This window comes from Symphodus melops (genome assembly GCF_947650265.1).
Source record: "Symphodus melops genome assembly, chromosome: 13".
Lineage (NCBI taxonomy): Eukaryota > Metazoa > Chordata > Actinopteri > Labriformes > Labridae > Symphodus > Symphodus melops.
The window spans coordinates 6,635,592-6,658,032 of NC_136703.1; the positions used below are offsets into that span (position 1 = coordinate 6,635,592).

Here is a 22,441-nt window from a genome sequence, read left to right on the forward strand (position 1 = left end):
TATATATATATACAGTATATATATATATATATATATATACAGTATATATATATATACATACATATATACATACAGTATCTCAATTACTCTTTGGTCATTCAATTAATAAATTGTACAGCACCAATCCATGACAAATGCTTTAAAAGGGCAGTCGCATGGAAAATATGCATTTTAACAGGCATGCAGAAACCTCATGGCAGAACCAGACTCACGTTGAACAGCCATTTGCCGGACATGTGAGCAAGACAACCAACAGAAATAACAATAGCAACAAAAACAACAAACTAATTAGATTTGAGCCTATAGAATGCAAGTAATAATGGTAAAAGTATATGTAAGATTAGCAATAACAAAAAAGTTGTGAATTAATAGCAGTCATATGTATTTTAGCCGATGAAGTTGAGCAGATATAATTCACAATGAAACATGTAAAACTATACTTGTCCTTAGCTTTGGGCTGTTCCTGTTTAACTTCAAGCAATGAACCTTTAAGCCACTAGACCCAATAAGAGCCATATGACAGCATTTGAGCTACAGTTATTGCCAATGAAGCATCAGGAATTTATCCCACTGTAGTCACTGTGGTTTACATGGGCTTGGTCTCGCCTACCTGCATCCATCTCTTTATTATCTCTAAGCTGTTTGTCATTGAGGCCTTTTGGCAGCAGTTCTTCCTCCCTGTACCCTCTTTGTTGTCTAACGGACTGCATACTAATTTTAGACTCAGTGTGCATGTAGGGCTGCTTATAGAAATGTGTGTGTGAATGTGTGCGCAAGATTAATTAGTTTCTGGAAAAATATGCCGAATGCGCTTTTCTGTTCTGCCCCCCATCTTAAATCTTTGTACCTGCCTGTCACACATAAACATGTTTTTCCTAGTGTGTGACTTCATTACTGTGTGCCTTCATCGGTGTGTAACTTCATTAGTTACACACAGGCATCATGTACTTTTCTTTGACCACAGACAAACAGTTAAAATACTGACCATTAAATAGTGAAGAACAAAGAGGTTGGTGCACATACACAAAGTTTATAAAGATCTTATTTGTTGATTGTGGAGATATTTTACCTAAGAAGCTACAGAATGCTTAGTTCACTGTTTCTTTGGCCATAATCACGTTCATATTTAGTTTTATGTCTGACTTATTGCCAACTTCAAGAAGTCAAAAGTAAGAGTGTTAACTTTCTTAAAAGGGTAAGTATGGATTACAGGTATGTGTTTGGATTTACCCACAACTAAGGAGCGATTTACAGGATTTTCAAGCTGAAAACAACCAACAATGTCAGGAGGTGAATGCTGCCCTTACACTGCGCATCATATTCCCATCCATGCCTAAGTCCTCCTGCTTCAATCAGGTGAAGATCTGAAACATACACCCAAAATCCACAGCTGCACGTTTCACAACAATTTGTCCAACAAAATACGCTGTCAGTCCCAGAGTTACAAAAAAGACAAATAAAAGCTCTTTCCAATCCCATGCCAATACAGACAGATCTAATTCAAAGTATTTTTTTGTATCATATGCTAACATAGATGTATAAGGTTTGGTTGGTTTGTGCACTGATACAGCATCTTTAAGTTCAGGAAAACTTCGAAGCTTGGGTTAAAGTAACTACTTTGATAATACAATTGCAGCTACACCAGATCAATTTCACGCATGGTTGGGCTCTGGAGGGTGTTACCTGAACATGATAACACACCACAATTGGCTTTCACCTGCAGCCTACAATCGGGTGTGCTGTTTTAAATTATCAACATCAATACATTATATGGCCATAGTTTTCCCTTTAATTTCTCACAATTTTTTCACTCACTTTTGTTTTCAATAAATGTGTGATTGATACAATGAGACACAGAAGGTGACAAAAGATGTCACAGTGGGAGAAAAAGGAAGAGACAATGGCACAGATACTTAGAGGATGGACGTGAGAGAACAAAGAGACAGCAGTAAAAAAAGAGGAACAAAGTGACAGGATAAGGTTTAGGACAAGTTGTCATGCGCACATCTCAATCCAGCCCATTACGCTTCTTTGCCATTGCCTTTCATCATTACGGGTAATTAAACCCCACAGTTGTGGGTCTCACACACTCACACTAGAAAAGGCATCATTATCGTCATTATCACTGCTTCACTCTTTGCTGATGCCAAATATACAGAGTCTTGTATCTTTGAGCATGGAGGGATCATTCACGCATAGTGTTGGGAGAAATAATCACCAAAGTTTCATATTGAGGTTCTGTGTATACACAGTACATCACAGGTAGGATAGTTACAGAATAGTCAAAACAAACATACATTTGGTACATGTGCATTACCTTGGTAAAGGTTCTCATTGAGCTCATCCAATGCCAGGGGGAATCAAAGCACTGGGCTGCACTGATTAGTCAGACAGAATAAATTACTAAAAATGTTGTTTGTGTGGCACAGGACATCATGGAAGGCAAATGTTAGTCAATCATAGCATTGTTGTATAGATACATGTACTTACTGTAGATTGGTGTGGAACAAATGTGATGACATTGGAGCAAGTTTTATTCTGTCATAAACTATGTGACGTGTCCCTAAAAGGTCTTATGTAGCAAGCTGCCTCACCAACTCCCAAATCCATTCAAACTTTAAAAACAAACCAAACTGTGTAAAATTGCCAACTCATTTAAAAATCAGACAAGTGAACTGATGATTAACAACATTTGATCACAATGTGATAAGGGTAAAATTTAAAAGACACACACGTGACCTGTGTGAATGTGACCTGTGGTGTTAAAGTGAGCATTCAGAAGACTACACAAGCGTTAAACAAGCTCAAGTATATTTACCATATACACTGTAAAAAGACTTCTTACCACAGTGTAAGTTCTTTTCTCTTATTCAACCATCGTACATCCATATTAGCTGTACAGTGATGAATGAATGAAAGCCACCTGCAGTTTAAGACAAATTCAAACCCTATTGGCTGCCCTCTTCCTGATAGCAGTCCTGCTGAAGATGATAAGACTAATAATGCTAATGACACAGGTTACAGGAATGACACTTTGGTAATTACATCTCCATTTTCCCTCGAGCTACACTACAAATAAATCACACTAATAGCAGTATTCAACAACAGGAATGGGATTAATAGCTTTCAGGACCAAAAAGAGTGACGTTTTTTTCTCTATAATGACAGACACAACGTCTCTGACCTTAATGAGAGGATGTTTTCAACAGCGTCGACGGAGGATAATCATTATAATTTAAAGACACACAGAACTAAAATGAATATGGTGGTTGCGTCAGCTCATTACGCTTTCCTTTCTTGTTGTGTCTTTTTTGAACAAACTGCTGCCGAAGTCTTTTATAATGTTTAAGTTTATCTTTCTATAAAACTGGCACTGCAGTTAAATGTAAGTAGATATGAAGAAGCATTCTGTGAATCTTTTCAATATTTAACCAAACTTAAATCTCCCCTTGAGTTTTTTGTAACCACAATGAATTGTATACAAGGTTCTTAATTGTTTCTCTGTAAATGCTACACCAGAAATGTAGCCATTGGAGTGATCTGATATCGATAGTTACAAACTAAACGGCTCTCAAGGAAGTTCAACTCAATAGCTCCCCCAGCTGAAGCCAAGCCAAATGTGTGAGAGGTGAAAAAAGAAACCATGCTCTTCTGTAGCACTGCAAATTATTATTGGCATCTGAAAGCTTCCAACAAATCACAGTAATCCTAAATGAGATGTAGAAACAGTGGTTTAGGTGAAATCATACAGCCGACTGAAAAAGCAGTCGCACATAATTTGTATAAGTCATTAGTGGGTTGTCACTAGAAGAGAGAATTTAAAGCGATTGCCTGAATCCTGGCATGCAATTAAGTTTCATTTTGGAGAAGTGAAAGTAATCACGTCTGAAACACCACCTTTCAACTTCGCTGAAATGTGGGTAAAGCTTATTTCAAGCGGTGCTCGAAAAAAATCCTTTCCCCACTCTCTTCTTCAAACTAACTACCCTGCAGACTTTCTGTCTGTCTGTCCATCATCCTGTCGCCGTCTTTCTAATCTTCCTTCTTTCTTGGAATGCTAGCTTCATATTTCCTCTTTCCTTCCAGTATTTCTATCACCCTCTTGCCTTTTATCCACCTCTCCCTCTCTGCCTCTCAATTCCTCCATCTGCTCGTCCTCAGTTCGTCTCTCTCCCCTCTTTCCTTCCCTCTCTCCTTCTCTGCGGTAGAGGAAGCAGTCTGTCATGCATGGCTGTTCCTGAGTGAGCGGCGAATCAAAAGCCCCAGCGTCGGCATAAACCTCCGCCAAGCTGCAGAAATCCTATTTTAAAGCCTGCAGTTGCACTGACAGCTCAGTGGACACAAACACACTCACATAGCCTAACTAACTCACACTAATGTAGATGCACATACACAGTATGCTCGTGAACCAGTAGAGGGGAAAAATGCCTGCTTGCTGGATGTAAATTCCCACATGTGCATTGATATTGTATATTCCCAAATGTATTTGATGTCAGAATGCATGCGCAGACTACAGAATGTAAAGCAGATAATCCCTTAGGAAACAATCAGAAACAACCAATCTGTCATTGTTCTTTTTACAGAAAACGACTCAATTAATAAAATACATTAATGGTCATTACCATAGCGACAAAACAAAACTACAAACTTTTGCACCCTTCCACAGTTCTTCTTCAGGCCACAGCACAGTCCCTTTCTGCCATATTTTCCTTTAATTTCCTGTTTGCCCGGGTTACACTTTCCACTGTCCCGTCTTGTCAGCTTGTAATGGTTTTACAATCAAGATACACAGACTTGACGAGGACATTCTGCCCTGACCTTGGCCATTTGATCATTTTTAAAAGGCCATTGCAACAAAAAAGACAGAGAGAGAGGATGAGAATGTGAGTATTTTATTTTACCTTGATTGATGGAATAAACTTAATATCTTTTAAAATTTAGACATAATGATACAGTTTTGTTATTATAAACCAATTTTACCTTATTTTGTGAGGCTTTGTCTGTTCTGAGGTTTTTTAATTAGCATATTTCAACTACAATTATTATAACACACTTACTGGAAACCACTGTTATAGGACATGTGTAACTTTACCAAATTATTTTCAACATGATTGTCCCCTAAAGTATTCAGCACAAACTCTACCCATGTCCTCCATTAGTCATCCAGAAGCAGATGTTCTGAAATTTAAAAAAAAAAAAAAATCTCCACTGCACTTTCAGTCCTCTATTTATCCTTTGTCATGCATTGAACTTTGGGCTCTCACCATTTTTTTCCACTTTATTTTTCTTCCTGTCATTCTCTCCTGTCACCTTCATCTCATTCTTGTTCTTGTCGCACACCTGGCTGTTAGCTGCAGTCTTGACAGAGGATCAACGGTACAGCTGTCACCAAAGAAACCAAGTGACCCATAGTGAAGGTCAAGGTATATTTAATGCCCGTCTGAGTATGTGTATGGTGTGATGGTGGACATTTCCGTTATATTTGCATTACTAACTGCAGGCTGATGGTCGGGTTAGTTAGTTAGTTATTAAAAGCAGTGAAAAAAGATGATTTGGTTTCAGCTTACAGCCCTTATTGTATCAACTTGACAGTTTCAGAAGAGAAGTCTTTTTCAGGAAAATAGAATATTTCAAATAAAAATGTAACACCTACAAGTGTGGTCATGTTATTTTGACCTTGATAATTTATCTTGAGGTCCTTTGGGATCTGAACAACAGGAACCTGTTTCTAAATTTAAAAAAACCCTGTCTAAAATCTAATCTAGCGTTTATCTACAGAACACTGAAATGTTCAGTAAACTATTAGGGGCCTGAATTTTGGTTTTTAAAAATGTATTGTAATATATTACCTATTAAATAGAATACTTGGAAACAGTGTGTGTGTGTGCGTGTGTATGTGTGTGGGCCAGTTCAGTATTATCCCTTAATAAAGCCTATTGGAAGTATCTTTCTGTATGTGTGTGTGGCCTGTGCCCTTTCTTCCTCTCTATCCTGGCACTGGTTAGAGCAGAGCATGCTTGGCAGAAGAAGGTATCAGGAGAACAGAAACAGACGAAAAAAAAAAAAAAAAACATGATTTTTGAGCGTCTCTTTTATTTCTCCATGCTGAGTTATTAGAAGTGCAGATAATCATTGGCAATTAAAAAATCTTGCTGGATTATGTCACAACAAAAGCTCGTCATACTTGATAAGTTAATATTCATAGAATTAATAGTTTAATGTGAATAGCAGTTTACCAATTTGACCACGAGATGACCATGGCTTTTTAACTTGGAGAAGACAACTATAGTAACACATCAATATCTTTTATTGGGTTCCATTGTTTGGTTATTGTTAATCATTTAAATGCAAACAAAGCGTTACAAAGATGCAGGTGTTAGAGGACAGAATTAAACTGCCGTATTTTTTTTAAAGGGCTTTTCTCCCCTCCGTTGTACCTTCTGTTACTCTCTAACCCTCCTCACCTTACCTTTAATATATGCCCTCATGTTTCCTTATCACCACCTCCTTCCTATTTTTCCTGCCTCTTATCTTTCTGCCCTTTCTCTCTCTCACCATGCTTTTCTAACTCGTCCTCTGAGGTGTGCACCAGAAATGCGGGAGGAATAGGAGTTATCTTTCTTCATGTATGGCGAGGATCAGGTCTATTCTGGGGAAGTAAGGGGGGGGAGCAGGAAGGACGAGGATTCTCTTCTCACATGCATTAACTATGAGAACAGAGCAGCAGAGAGGCTACAGCAAGGCAAGAGCTGGAGAGAGCGAAGCCCCAGGCAAGAAGCACACACCTGGACACAAACACACATAGATATTTGAGTCATTTGCATTTACACACACACACTTAGAAGAGTAAACATGCAAGCTTCCACACATGTGGACTTTGGTCCGCTCACATGCTAAAACACTTACATGCACACACATACATACATGCAGAACACGAGGGCAGCTGCAAGCAGGAATTTATAATGAGACTCTCTAAATGATTAATGTCTTCTGCTGGCACTCATGGACGCCTGCTGATAGACAGACAGACGCACAGACAGACAGAAAGACTGCACCTATGCTTAGAAACACCCACTGAAAAACAAAAACCACATTGGATATATTAGACAATTTCCCATAACTGAGAGGCATTTGATTCAGTGTTTATTGGTTAAAAACACTTAAATCATAAGTTAAGTGTAGAGACTGAATGGACAGTGAACAAGATGCCTCTTACCTTTGAACAGGATGAAGTCAAAATCTCCCCATGACAAGTGCTGGCTTATTAATGTCAGACCACTTGCACTAATGAAACCACATATTTAAGTTACTGATTAAACAGTTGAAATCCCTCAGATGCGAGCAGTCTTTAGCAGAGCAGATTATTGAGTTGGTTTCAAGAAGATACCAAGTCAAGCAAATTCGATGAATTGCGTATTTATTAGGCTTTCTCACGTTGTTTCTGCTGCAGTGGTCAATCAAAGCATTTCAAACTTTTTTTAACATCAAAAAGAAACTTCCCACACAATAATAACTATCTGGAGGAAACACGGTTTGACAAAAATGTACAGTATGTGACCGTCATTTAGGTGTCATAGTTGGAGGTTTATAGGCGATCAGGCCATGCTGTGGGCATGGAAAGTACTCCATTATCCAGTCCCTCCAGGAAGTCGTGATGTTGCAATCGCAGCAATTCACACAAATTCAACCAGTTCCCGCGATGCATGCGTGCGTATGTGAGAGGGAGCCGTCACTGAGTGAGGAAGATGAATATGCTTCACAAAGTAAATCACACTGCTCAGGTTAAAATATTACTCAATCAAATAGTGATGTGCAGGAAAGTAATTGACATTGACATGAAAAAAGAATCGCAACTATTTAGCAATTTTTGCTTCCTGCTGCAATTTAATTACAAAAAACAGCTAAAAACTTTGCAACATGCATTGCAATTTTTTGGAAAAGCTGCCGCGAAATCAGACATTTTAGGCCGCAAGAATCCCTAAAAAAAGTCTGCGAAATCCTGTTTCAAAATATTGAGCTAATAAATTTGGTTTGAAACTTCTTCTTTTTATAGGTGGAAAAGCACTATATTTTTTGCTTAAATGTTTAAAATGTTGCACATTATACCATTAAAGTTATTTTTTGTCTGGATGAACACAAGCTATAAATTACATAACTGCCAAAGAGATGTTTTGTTTTGACTTAGTCCCTGTGAAGTAAAATCAGCAATGTGTTTCTCAGCATGCTAAACATGTTGCAACAAGATAGTTTCAGACGTGAAAGGCCGAGATCTACGTTAGAATTAGTGTACGTTTAATTTTTTTGGTTGACAGGGGCATTAAAGATTCCTTTTTTTTAATGTAATACTGAAAAGACTGATTTTATACTTTAGAGGACGTTCTCACCTGTCAGTCAGAGATAGGAGTTTTTTGAGGACACGGTGGTATTCGTCAGACACTTCTGCGTCTTTCTTGTGTCACTGATGTCATAGACACATAGTTGTGCGTGCCCACAATATTTGATCATCCGTCCTCTAAGAAACACACTCCCAACACTTGCAGACACCACTGATGTCCACTATCACACAAGCACACAGCGAAGGGGAGGAATATATTGGCGATAAAAGGGCAAGAGCAGAGAAGGAGGAAGAGCAGAGGTGAAGAGAGAGGGAGAGGCTGACCGTAGGATGTTCTTTGAAAGGGTGTCTGGGTACTGTCCCTGCATGATAACAATGTTTGCGTTGGAGGTGACACAACTCATTTACACTCTTATAACTCTGCAAACAGGTCTGCGCCGTCTGACTGGCTCTCTGCATTTATGGGTGTCTCTCTGTCTCTCTCTCTCTCTCTCTCTCTGTTGAAGACCGCAGACACCCTTTGGTGCAATGTCCTCAATATCATTTCTGCCTCTTGGAGTTGTTCAAGTCATCAAAGAAATCAAAGCAGAAAATTAAAATGTTAAATCAATTAATCAAACTTTCTCAGTGAATCTTTTCCCCCTCTGATCAAAGTCTAAAAAGCTTTGTCTCTAACTTTTCTCATTTCTACTAATGTGACCCTCCAAAAATAACTTTTACCCATTTGGCAAATACATATAGATACAGAGATGATAGCAAATCAAAATATCCTTATACCATTTAAGTAATCTTATTCATTTCCAGTTCTCATCTGCAGGAGTCAAATAGTGGCCCTTTGTCCCAACACCCACTTTGGTATCTCATGCAGAAGCAGAGGGAAGCATGACATGACATGACATTGCTTTCGAGATACCTTTTACAATCTGTATTACAGTCTTTATTCCCATTGAGCACATTTCTCAAGCCGCAAAATAAACACTCAAATTATGCCCCTACCCAGGTTCACTATAAGGAAGACTGACAGTCCTCTGGATCTCTTACATTAGCTATTAACTCCTTGAACTGAAAGGGGCCCTGTTTTAAGATTAATTGGCATTTTGAGGTTGACTCTGGTCTTCAACAAACTCCGACTCTCCTTATTCCTTTTCTGCCTTTTCTATGTGTTTTAGCAAAAAAGGGTTCAGCCTCAGTTGCTTTACCCTCAGTGACTTTGACCATATGTTTTATTCTTGCAGGTGTCTGTTACAGGACCTGAAAAACATGGAATGTATTTGTTTGTTTTGGTTTTCATCCGGTTAGTGATTCAGGGTACATTTTCACAGCAAAGAATGCTGTGAAGGGATGCACATTAAAACAACGGACACAAAAATATGTACCAGAGGACACTGAGTTTTAGTAATACTATTCATTTATTGTTTGTTATATTTCGCTTTGAAAGTCATCTTTGATATTGCTTCCATCTCCAGTTTTATTTATATTTCGACTAGGGATGCACTGATTGTGAAAAGCAGGGTTGATACTAATTGTTAAAATAACTATTCAGCATATGGCCAATTCTAATACCAATGATTTTTTCACTGCTTCTTTTTTTAGGTCTCCCACAATGCCGACATTTTTCCTCATGTTTGACAACAAAATCAAATCAGAGTTTGTCCAACAGTTGAATTCATCTGCCAAATAAAAAATATCTTCTCTGAATCAGCAGTCAGGTGAACGAGCCAGCATTTATTTGATATAACACAATAGATAAACATTTGCTAGCGACATTGGTTTCTTGCCACATTATTTGCAGATATGCCGATGTCTGTCAACAGGACCGATATCACCCGATATTGATGTTAAACCAATGTATTGGTGCATCCTTAATTTCTATTTGGTATATTAATCATAGCAACATTTTGGACTTGTTATGTTGGACAGTAATTCATACCAACTACATCTTTTAATTTTTCACTAATTTTCCTTTTAACGAATATTTCACATCTATTGAAGTGTTTTTCATCCTAAGAATCTAAATCTTTGACCTGATGCATTTTGATGGACTTTGTCTGATACACTCTTATCCTGAAAGAAGTCACAAAAGTGGGAAAACAGAACATTTACTGTCAAACATAACATTTCTTTCAAGGTACATATGTAAAGGATTTTTCTCTGACTACTACTCTGCTTTGGAAACTCAGTATTTGCCATATACTGTTGATGATTGACTTTAATGTTCCTAAAGAGAAAACAGATGTAGTGTTGTTCATTAGCACTGCAGAGGACAAGTTGACATGCATGTGGTCTTTTCAAGTAAACACAAAAACAGTGACATACTCTTCAACATTAACATGAATTACATAAAATTATTCGTGTTTGTGTTCTGTGTACTATAAACAAACCAATATACATTAAAATTTCATAATTAGCTTTTGTTGATCTCTTTCTCTTCTGTCCTGTCGTCTCTCCTGGTTGTTTTGACAGCTCCGTCTCTTATAAGGCACCCCCCCCCCCCCGCCCGCCCCCTTCCTGTTACTCAAAGCTTTACCATGTTTGCGCCTCCATTTTCCATTTTCCAAACACCTCTAAATGCATTATAAGCTCCATCTACATAGTTCCATCTATCTGTCATTCCACCCATCCACTGCAGTACTTCATTGTATTGTTTTTCATTCTTACCTAAATCTACTATTGATCTGACAGCACAGCTAGGCTTTTAATCACAGGTCAGCCACACACACACGAAAACACACACAAACACCTATGTCCACTTTCAGACTGCAGTTCTTCTACATCGCCGTAATGAAGTTCTACAATCATTTTGCCTCAAGACATTCATATTGATTCACAGTGGCGTATTATTGGTGTCTCAGTGAATTCACATTGCCTTACGGCCTTGTGGAAGTGCAACAAAGCTCGGCACAGCCGGACCTTCTCATCGACACACAGTCAGACATGCACACACACGCCCCTGTAACGCCTCTGGTACTTCCTCTGATGACGGTACAGAGGGGGATTACTTCGTCCCCCCCATTATGCCACCATATCATTCATAGTGAAGGCAAAACAAAAAATGTGCACTTTTAAAATTGCAATATAAAAAAGGGCTTATCTATCTATCTATCTATCTATCTATCTATCTATCTATCTATCTATCTATCTATCTATGAATAAAACTGCTCATTTTCTCACACAGATTTCAGTTAGCGGCTGGGATCATGGATGGGATTGGGCTAAAAGTGCTGAGGCAGATTTTAATTAAGAAACATGCATTATAGGGAGATAGTGGTCAATACAATCGACCTGAGGTGAGGTTATACAGCGAAGGAAGGCAATGAATAAAAAACAGATGTGTGTGTGTGTGTGTGTGTGTGTGTGTGTGTGTGTGTGTGTGTGTGTGTGTGTGTGTGTGTGTGTTGATGAAACAGAAGATGTTTACCTGGGTGTGTTTATGTGTGAACAGAGGCAACAGAGTGTGACTGACTGATACAGCATGATATTAAAAAGATTTATGAAATTGGAACCAATGTTAAAGTCTCCGAGTAGAGTGTGTGTGTGTGTGTGTATGTGTGTGTGTGTGTGTGTGTGTGTGTGTGTGTGTGTGTGTGTGTGTGTGTGCACTTGTGCATGTAAATGTGTGTCTTTGCGTCGCTGACCAGCCTCAGAAATAAGAGCCGAGAATGTTTTATGACTTTCTGTTGGCCAGGAGCTTGCTGATGGTAATCAGGCTGAGATGGACCTGTGTGATATTGTGTGTGTGTTTTCGTGTGAAGTCCATTCATCTGGACAAAGCAAAGAATGAAACACTAAGGTGCTTGAATGAAAGAGGAGCATCGTTCTCTTTAGATGTTTCATTTTAAGGTTAAGGTGTGGAGATTAATTCTGCAGAAATACAGAAAGACAAAGGTATCAACATGGTCAGTGATGATGTAGAACTACACATTGAGACAGTTCAAGTTTCGTCAGATGAAGGAGTTGTCAGATGCTATACATTTTCACAAAGTTCAATTTAATTCCTATTTTCCATTTCTCTTTTTTGATCCGAGCAAAAACGATAATGAATATCAAGTGTATTGTTTTTGAAAACTAATAATGAAATAAATCATTTTCTTTAATTTTTCTGATGTGTAATTTTGAATTGAGTATTAATTGAAGGACACACCAATTCAAAAGAAATTCAATAGAAAAACCAAAGAGGCTTCTATATTGCCAACAAACGTCAGAATATGTCCAGATCTGAGTTGGAAATAATGAAGCAGAGCGAGGCAGATTCTAATGACGAGGTTCTCCTGTAATTGAATGGTGTGAACATGCTGAACAAGATTAAAGTCAAGCAATGACTGATTGTGATGGCTACCAATGTTTTAAGAATACTACGCATCAATTCATCAATGTCATTCACTTTTATTAGTGTTGATTATTCATTATCATTAACATCTTAAGTATCCAATCAGTCAATGTGTTCCAGTTCTGCCAGAAACCCCCCCCCCCCCCCCCACACACACACACACCTATTGTTTGTTTTCATTTTCACAACACCAATGCTTCTGTCGGTGCTTTGATGCAGGTTTAACTACCTTTAAATACCTGCATAAATCTTCATAAGTGATGTTCATAATTCTCTAACTACAGTTGTATTCTGTCAAGCTTTTTGTAAATGGGGACCATCTTCTTTTCATAAATATGTAGGAAACAATCTAAAAGTTGTCAAGGTAGCACAAAGTGCTCTGTTACGTTTGAGTGTGACAGTTAGTCAGTAGGACAGTTAGACAGCACTCATGTAACCAGACTGAGACTGACACTTTCGATAAATATTGCATTGTACATCTGGGCTTTTCCTCCATCTTTAAGGGTGTGTCATATGTACACTGCATGAACATCACATGCTTTTCTACATTTAGATAAACATAAATTTGTGTTTGGATTTGTATTTAGTATTGATACTGAAAAATGTGATTGATTTTGGCAGAAGCTTTGTGGTTTGGAACTGGAGGGTTGCTGGTTCAAGTACCAATATATGGATAAAAGTACAGAAGTCTTGTGCTGGAAAGGTGCCAGTTCATTTGACTGGTACTGCTGAGATGCACTTGAGCATAGGTATCAATGTGGGCAGCACGACTCGGGGCTTGTTGGTCTATACTGTAATACTTTCTCTATAGGCTGGGAGCTCTGCCGTACTAGTAGGAGTTCAAACTCCACATGGTGAAAACTGATGGCGCTATTATCCTCGGAATCCAACCTGTGGCTTCCTTTACCAATATAATTCTGAACTCTCTTTTTCTCCCTAATTTCTGACTCCTGTCCTGTCTTTAAAATAGAAGGCAAAAAAGCCAACAATGAACCTTTAAAGAAAAAAAGTACAGGTCTAAAAAGTGTTACAGAGCTGCACAAAAAGTGCATGCATAAATCTTGAAGACCAGATCGAGACCTTGAGAGTGATCAGAACTTCAGACTGTAAGGACATTTGTTTTCAACCTTCAATGTTGAAAAAGGATTGTTGTAAACTTGTCGTTAGATTAGATTAAGGTAAAGGCAGGCTTTCAGTTGTGGTGGTCAAGGTTATGTTTACAGACTCAAGACACATTACTTCAACCCGAGTCCTCGCAAGTATATAGAAGTCATAGACGTGTGTGTTTCCATAATTAGCAGGAGAATCTCACTACTTCATCATGGGAATACTTCCTGGAATGTTCTCTCTGTGTGGAATATTGATCAGTACATTAGTCTGCTGCCATGACTGTGAGCTTTCAGACAAACTGCTCACTCAAGTCACTCTGCATAATAGCATCCACTCAATAACTAAAAGTCACCATAAAGGGGGTAAAATAAGTGTGTGCCCCTTGCGGATCCACAAATTTGACTTTATTATAATATAAATGTAATATGTTGGTCTTTAGTCATTACTCATATTTACTAAGTTAGGTCTACTTACAATTGTACTTTTGTTACTCTTTTTCAAAACCTGTAAACAAAAAGAGATCCTAAACCTCTGGTACCCCACTTGCATCTCTTAATTGTTAAATGATCCATGTAAATCTATCGACCAATCAAAGGCGTGTTTGCCTCCCTCCTCGCTCTGTGAAAGCCTGTGCGCCACTGTTGATAGACATCTCTATTAAGAGCTGTGTACTTGTCCCTGTTTGGAGTTGTGTATGAATTCTGCAGGAGCATGTTTGCCTGTGTGGTGTGTGTAAATGTATGTGTATATATTAAGAGAGTGTGTACTGTAGCCTATTACCAGGTGGGTGAAAAGGAGCAGCTCAGTTCAGACCGCAAACACCAAACCACAAACAGCTTCTTCTACCTGTGGTGGACTTCATTAACTTTACATTATATGTGACATTTCCAGCTTCTCTCAGTCAATTATAGCATGGGGCAAGTTAATTAAAGCTCACTTGGACCATATAAAAAGGCACCTGTAAATGTTTTTCTTGTACTTCTACCCCTCTCTGTTTCTTCAAAGTGATTAATAGTGTGCAGATTTAACTCCTGCTGTGCTGCTTTACTCCCTCGCTATGGAGCTGAAGTAGACAAGAACATGTTCCTTATACCTTCACAAAGATAATTGCTTGAAATTACACATTTCAAAGAAGTATTGCAGTTAGTGTGCTTTAAGTGAAAATATGTAATGTCTGATGTGGATTAACAGCAAGGTCGGTATGTTTCTGTAACTAAGGGCCAAATTGGATGAATGGTATATATATATATATATATATATATATATATATATATGTCACAGGTATAAAATCCTCTAGCATTGTGTATATAGCATTAAATGTGGCCTTTATAGGTGGCCTCTATACTTTTGCTTTAAATAACCTGAAGTCACTAAATTGTGAAACTTAATATACTACATACTTTATATGTAACTTTTCTGAACTACACAAAGGCGTGACTTTTTTTGGTTTGCAGTAGTTGTCACAAACATACCTCTTTAACTAATTGGAAATTTTTAATCTTCACATACTTTTGGTACACTTTTACAAACAGTGACCATTTCAAAACTTTTGGCCACATATTAGGACTCCAAGTGTGCTTTCTGTCTGGGGTGTAAATACAAATAGTTTTTACATTATGAGCAATCACCAAAGATGACAGTTTAATGCATTTCTGACTGCAGTAACATTTTCTAAGGAGTAAAAATGGATTTGGGCGTTTGTCTGATGTTGCTGAAAAACTTGTATGCTTGAAATGCAGTTTGGTGGATTGTAAAAGAAAAAGGGTTGTGCCTCTTCTTGCATCTGCAACACACAAAAACATCAGATGTACATCAGTTAAAGGATACAAACAAAAAACTATCGTTTTGTGGTTTATCTTTGAAAAACCCTTTGCAATACAATTTAGAATGTGGTCTTGAAACACTATATTGTTTGTTTTTTCCCCTGTTCACAATATAGTGAACGCAATTGAATATACAGTACAGTAGACTATAAAGGTGTGATAGTCTGTAATGCATGAATATGCAGTACCAACCCTGGGACTCTAGCTCTGTGAGTAGAGAAGACCCCAACACAAGGTGGTTAAGAATGAATGGCCTGTACATGAGTAGGATCCATTTACTCTGTTGATGTGCCTTTGAATTGAGCCATTTATCTCGGGAATGGTCCATCTGAGCTGCTGCAGGATGACTTTGAGAATATGTATGATGACTCGGTGAAGAAACACTACGTTACATGTACACCAAAACAACTTCCTGGAAATACATCCATTTGCATAATGAAACATGAGTATGTTATTGGACTGTAGTTATTAGTCTGTAGTTTAACACGGTGGGGATTGTGTTCAGATAAATTCTAAGGTGAAATGTCTGTGGATGCTCCTGTAGATAGTGTTGTGATTCATGTTTCGAATTTTATCTGTGAAACGGTGCTAACACCTGTTCAGTTCTCGCAATGTTTGGAGATCTGGGATATGAATATTTGATGTTGACAGCTGGTTGCTGGGTATGTGTGTTTTGAGTGTGTAATGTCGTGTGTGTGTTTTTGAGTGAGCCCGGGTTTGTATCCATGTCATACTTTGGATGTGACAGTCACAGGAAATAGCTCATCCCATCACCGAAGCTTGAGGTGTCAGTCATCTGTTTCTCTTGCTCCTGATGGCAGAGCGGTGGCTTCTTTTCAAAGGTTGGTGTGTGTGTGTTTGTGCGAGTGTGTGTTTGTGTAGGGCTCACAGGGAGCGTGAGCATGAGAGTGAGCGTGTCTGAGGGAGATAGAGAAAGTGTGCATACTGTTTGTCAGGTATTATCCACCTGCATGACAATAATGGATCACAATAGAGAATGACTTGCACCTTGACTCACCATCCCACTTTACTCAATTTATATTTTGTTGTATGATTCATTATTATTTATGCATTGATTCTATTATATCCAGTATATTTAAAGTCATGCATTGATACAGGATTATGATACACCTAATTAGATTGTTAAATTGAGCTTCTTTATAAAATAAATTAGAAGCAAAAAAACAAATAAATAATAAACTGGGGGGATGAGAGACCTCAGAGTTCCTCCTCTGCAGTTTTAGCTCTATGATTGGATCTTGTTCCTCACGCTTTCTCTGTGTTTATCTCTTTGGGTCTGCAGGCTAATTAATGACAAATTAGATTAGAGTCAGAGTGAACTTTGCTCTGTGCAACTCTCTATTCCCTTTTGTTCTCTAAAGCTGCTAATTATGGTATGGACTAGGTGTCAAGTTCCAACTACTTCCACAGAAAGTGTAGTTGGGGGACAGCTTAATTCTCTACTCTACTATTTTGTTAAAACCAGTCCACATTACACTTGGTGTATTTAGTAAAATGAAGTTTTAAAACATTTAGAATTACCCTTCTTTGTTGAATTACTCGTCTGTCTTGCTCATGGGAAAATGAACGATTAGGGTGTGCACTTGTGTGAAAAAGTACAAAAATGCATCTATAGTCCATAACAACAGAAAGACGAAAATGTTTTTTTGATGTCTTATCAGTTCCACAATCCATTGAGCGACTTGAGCTACTGCAGCTCATTTAAAAGAACTCTCAGAGGACTTCTTATCAGAACATCTCTTGTTGTGAGCACCTTTGCAGACTCATGCTCTGATACAAAGACAGTGGCCAATCATAAATACTGAGGACTGTAAACAAAGGTACCACTGCTACTGCCAAAAATGAAATACACTTGTAAGCTAGCAGATGAGTTGTTATTGTAAGCACGAGTCAGTCAGAAACCGTGGATCTGCCAAGGCATAGCAGTAACATAGTTGTCTCAGAGGCGCTGCTTGTCAACAGGCAAGGCAGGCAACTTCTTGTGGCCCCAGGTCAGTAGGGGGTCCCAAGGGCTGTCAAACTTTAAACCACAGCAGTGGCTCAAAATGTGCAGTTTGCAATGACAGTACCAAACCTCCCTAGTGGTGCCATGTCTGACAGCACCCACTCTGTCTACGCTTCTTAGCATTGCATGCATTATTACAGTGAAAACCTGTTTGTCAATGAAAGTCACCAAAGCAAATTAAAAACAAATCATGCTTCTGGGAGTGAAAAACAAAAAAAGAAGGCAAAACAGTGATATAATATAATCATAATATAACAGTAAATAACTAAATGCTCCTTGTCTCGCCTTAACTATGTGTGAGAGATGCTTGAATAATATCCCTGCTTTTAGCATTGCATTATGCCTTTTTTCTTTGACATTTAGCATTAATCAACTTAAGTAGCAGAGCAGCAAAGTGTGTCCAGTCCAGTTTGCACCACCTCATGCACTGATCTCATTTGCACCTATGGATTTAGACACTGATATGCTCTCATAACACACTCTTTTGAATGACAGATGACTTCTAAATGCTTCAGTTTCAGCCTCTTGATTAGATAGACTTGACCTACAAGCCAATGACTGCTTTAAAGTTTAAGGCTGCAGTCACAGAACTTGTGTATGTCTGGTTGCACAAATGCATGTTCAACTCTTCTTGGGGGTCTTGAGTATATATTTGTGTGTGACTGCATTTTACGATTACATTCTAAAAATATATGCATTCTGCATTAAAAATTGCTTCAATCAATCAGAATTACTCCGTTTCTGGCTTGGACGATTGATTGAAGTAGTTTGCACTTTGCTTCATTAACTCTATTGTATCAGCTCTATTGTAATGGGAATGCTGGATGCTGCAATTTCTCTATATGTCACATATAACTCTATGAATACAGTACTTGGATCACTATATAGTAATTAAAGAACTTAGATTTGATGAGATAGATTCACTATTGTAACTCTGTACTCATGGGTCTGGTACTGGTTTCCTTTTATAGAAAATGTACAGTGCAAACTGTAATGACCAATTACATCTGTGCCTGTTGTCCATGCTAACATACCACATACTAATAAACCAGCTCCCATCAAAGGTCATTTTGAAAGGATTTATTGGTCTCTCTCCAAACATATTTGCAGAAAATTGAACATGAATCAAACATTTCAAATTGAGCTACACATGTATCTGATTGAAGCTGCATCGCAAAAGTTAGCACGTAGTGTTTAGTTTCCCTGTCAACCTGATATGCATCAGAAGGGATCGATACAGTAACGCCTTTATTCAACAACAACGAGCATTTTATAAAATGCTTGAAGGACAGAACTGAGAAAAGCTGTGCTTGTTTTAAATTTCCAGTTAGTTGTAAGTAAATGTGGTTTCTTTTTAGGCTCAGACTGCTGAAGTCAGCCAGAGACGTCTGCAATGTACAGTTAATGCTATTTTTTCTTGGTATGGAAAAGTCACTCTTGGCCGGAAGTCGTTTTAACAAAATTAACCACAACCTTTTCTGGATTTATGGAGTAAATGCATGCAAGCCCAGAAATATATTGGGGATTTCTAAACTTTTCAGCCCACAACCCCTAGTATACATAGTGGAAGAGCTTGGGGTCCCACACTGTCCTGTGATACAGCATTGCACACAGCTGCAAATGCTCAGGAATAACATAGAAATAAGCAGAACATACTAAAACATATTACTTCATGAAGTAAATTATTGTAAGCAGAGGCCAAGTAATCTCTAATTTATAGTACTGAGAGGTGACACAAAACTGAATAAACAGATAAACAGAGAGAGAGAGAGAGAGAGAGAGAGAGAGAGAGAGAGAGAGAGAGAGAGAGAGAGAGAGAGAGTGAGTGAGTGAGTGAGTGAGTGAGTGAGTGAGTGAGTGAGTGAGTGAGAGAGAGAGAGAGACTGTACATGTGTGTTTTGTGAACAGAAACAGACAGCTACATTGTTGCTGTCATGCGCAAACTTAGATTTCAATTATTTTTGCTGACATTTACTTCATTTCAGCTTAAATCTCGCGTCACGTCATATGTTTTGGTTTTAAATTAAACATTTTGGTAACAAAAAAGTATAAAATTTTAAGATTGTAAGGGCTTGTTTTAGTTTCCTCAGAAAAAACCCCCCCATTTCTAACCATTTATTATTGTGCTAATTTCTACAGGCCTGAAAACTGCCAACTATGTACAATATGCAAACTGATTTTTGCGCCAAGCACAAGACTAACCTACATGACCCTTACCTTATATGACACAAGAACTGCTTTAAGGTACATAAGACACCGGTCAAACCTGCCCTTTAACGGTTGGAACACTGTCTGTGTGAATCTGTGTCAGTCTGTCGGATGGTGAATAATTATGAGATCTTAAATGACTTCCATCTGCAAATGTACTGTGTCCAAGTTTTTTGGGGGTTTTTTTGCATCAGAATGACTTGTTATGAATTATTTATTTGTTTAAATTACCCATTCAAAAATATACCCCAGACTAAAACATTGACATTGTGCTGTATTAGTTCCAATTGTCTCTTTGTTGTGTGTTTTGCATCATGGAACAAATATTTCTATCAATCAAACTAAGGAAATAGGATTTTGTTTCTATCCAGGCATCTTTAAATTTAAACATTTTTGTAAAATAACTATGCCCAAATTCCATTTAGCTGCTCCTGATTCAGGGTCCTGGTATGCCATGTCTTCAAACATGTTTATGAAATGGACTTTTGAAAGATCTGACAGGCTTTATTTTCCAACACAGAGCTAAATATAGATTTCTTTGCCTTTTGGCCTTTACAGTTACTCATTTTAATATGTTCTGGCCTTTGCAGGTGAAATGTCTTTCATTCAACCACTCACTTATTGCTCTCTCCTCCTGGGTTAGCCTTTGCATGAACATTTTCAGCTGCTACATGTTGCTTTGTGGCCAGCTTTCTCTAGAAAAGGGCACTTTTCCTCTCAATGTGGACTCTCTGAAGGTTACTTGAGAAATGACTAAACGTTCTAACTTAGTTTGGCTTTACTCTGTTGCCCTTAGTGCACATAATATATCTTCTGATTGCGTTGTGTCAGAATGACTAGCCTACTCTCTGATCTCTCTGTTGAGGTTGTTTTGCTGCAGGCTTAAATAGTACATGTTCTTTATTGTCTGTGTTGACAGCAGGCAAACTTTCAAATGCTGCTTTAGTCTAATATAATGAAAGAGATGATGACCGACAAATATTTGTACTACATTGTGTATGCGTTTGGTGTAAGTTTCTGGTAAAAACAGCAGGTACCACTGTATACTAAAATAATGTGTTTTTATACAACATAAACTAATGCATTTGTAAAGACTATACAATTCCAGCAGAAAAAAAATGGGACCATGAAAGCTTCATGTTTAGTGAAGATTTAAAGACGGAACATAAGTTTTATGCAAACATCAGTGGTACATAAAAATAACATATTACTTTTACTTAACTCGGGCTGACATGTCAGACTGACATCGCTTTAAACAGAAACTCTCATCTAACTGGGTACTCCGTTAGGGAGAAAGTATGTTTTTTTAATGTATGAATGTCTGAACCTATCCTTGAAACAAACCACCTGCTAAGCAATTCTCTCTAGCCTGTATGTAGCTGCACACAGGTGTGTAGTGGATTCACTGGTTTAAATTACAGACAAGCAGAAGTGGATATTCTGTGGTTCTGTGCTGTGATTAAGCTTGACATGATGTGAGCTGAAGAGCTGCCTGGATTAAAAACTGCTGACTCCTCTCCCTCTACTTTTCACTCCATCTCCCTGCTCTTTCCCATCCCTCCATCCCCCCATCCCTCGCTCTTCCCCTCATTCCTTCAAGTGTCTCTTGTGATGTTGCTTATAAAGCAAATGGACGTACTGGGACTCATTAAAATTAGCTCCCCATTTCTCTTTCTCCCTATCTACCTCTCTTCATCTCCCTCTTGCCATCTTCATCAGATGTAATTATGGCAGCACAATGTAGGAGGAGCCTGCACAGCAAAATTATACTTTCAAATCACATTCCGCTACAGCTATTCATGGAATGAGACCTACATTTTCAGGCTGATCGGGGAGGGAATCCAAAAAGAGGGGTGAAGGGAGAAATGCAAAAAAAAAAAATGAACAGAGTAAGGGGAAAAAGGGAGAGCATATGAAGAGGAGAAAAACCAGGGGGCAGGGAAACAGAGAGGCGAAAGAAAGACAGCTACAAAGAGAATATGTGAAAGAGGAATGGAGGATGTCAAGCTGTAGCAGTGGCTGTAGCCGCTGAGTTAACAGAACATGGGATCAGGGATGCTGTCAAGCTAGAAAAAGCCAGACAGCAAAGCAGGCTGGGAAAGCACAGTGGGAGGAACTGCTTAGTTTGCGTACGTAACGGATGCTGGCATTTTTCCCCTTTCTCCTTTTTCTTGGCACATCTTCCCCTCAAAGTCAATGAGCCACCTTGTCTTGTAGCACTTTGCAGACACATAAAGGAGGTGGTTCAGTTGATAGCGAGTAGGGTGATATGGAACATTATTTTCGCGTTGCATTGTGGGAAGAAAAGGGGATGGGAGAAATGCTTGGAACGTGCAGACATTTACTAGCATTTTCCTGCTTGCAGAGGAGCTAAGTAGTACTATTTATGGCAGCTTGGTTGCCGTGGAAGATTCAAAGCTACAGTAGGACAAACAGGAAAAGAGCAGGTTGACACAGTTCAGAGAGAAACTGCGCGTTTCTTGCAGTCACAAGAAATTAGAGAGCCAAGCGAGGTCCGGACACAAGGGAGTATCAGCTCTCATCTGGAGGAAGAGGAGGAAAGGAGGAGGAAGACAGTAGAGAAGGAGGGGTGATGCTTTTCTTATTTTATT

General features: G+C 38.5%; 2 protein-coding genes across 8 annotated transcripts in view; one reads left to right on the forward strand and one right to left on the reverse strand.

Annotated features, from left to right (window-relative positions):
- LOC306833666 (helicase ARIP4-like) overlaps positions 1-22,441 on the reverse strand; it is a 179,175-nt gene that overhangs the window by 135,632 nt on the left and 21,102 nt on the right. The window lies entirely within an intron of this gene.
- bsna (bassoon presynaptic cytomatrix protein a) overlaps positions 1-22,441 on the forward strand; it is a 141,755-nt gene that overhangs the window by 42,495 nt on the left and 76,819 nt on the right. The window lies entirely within an intron of this gene.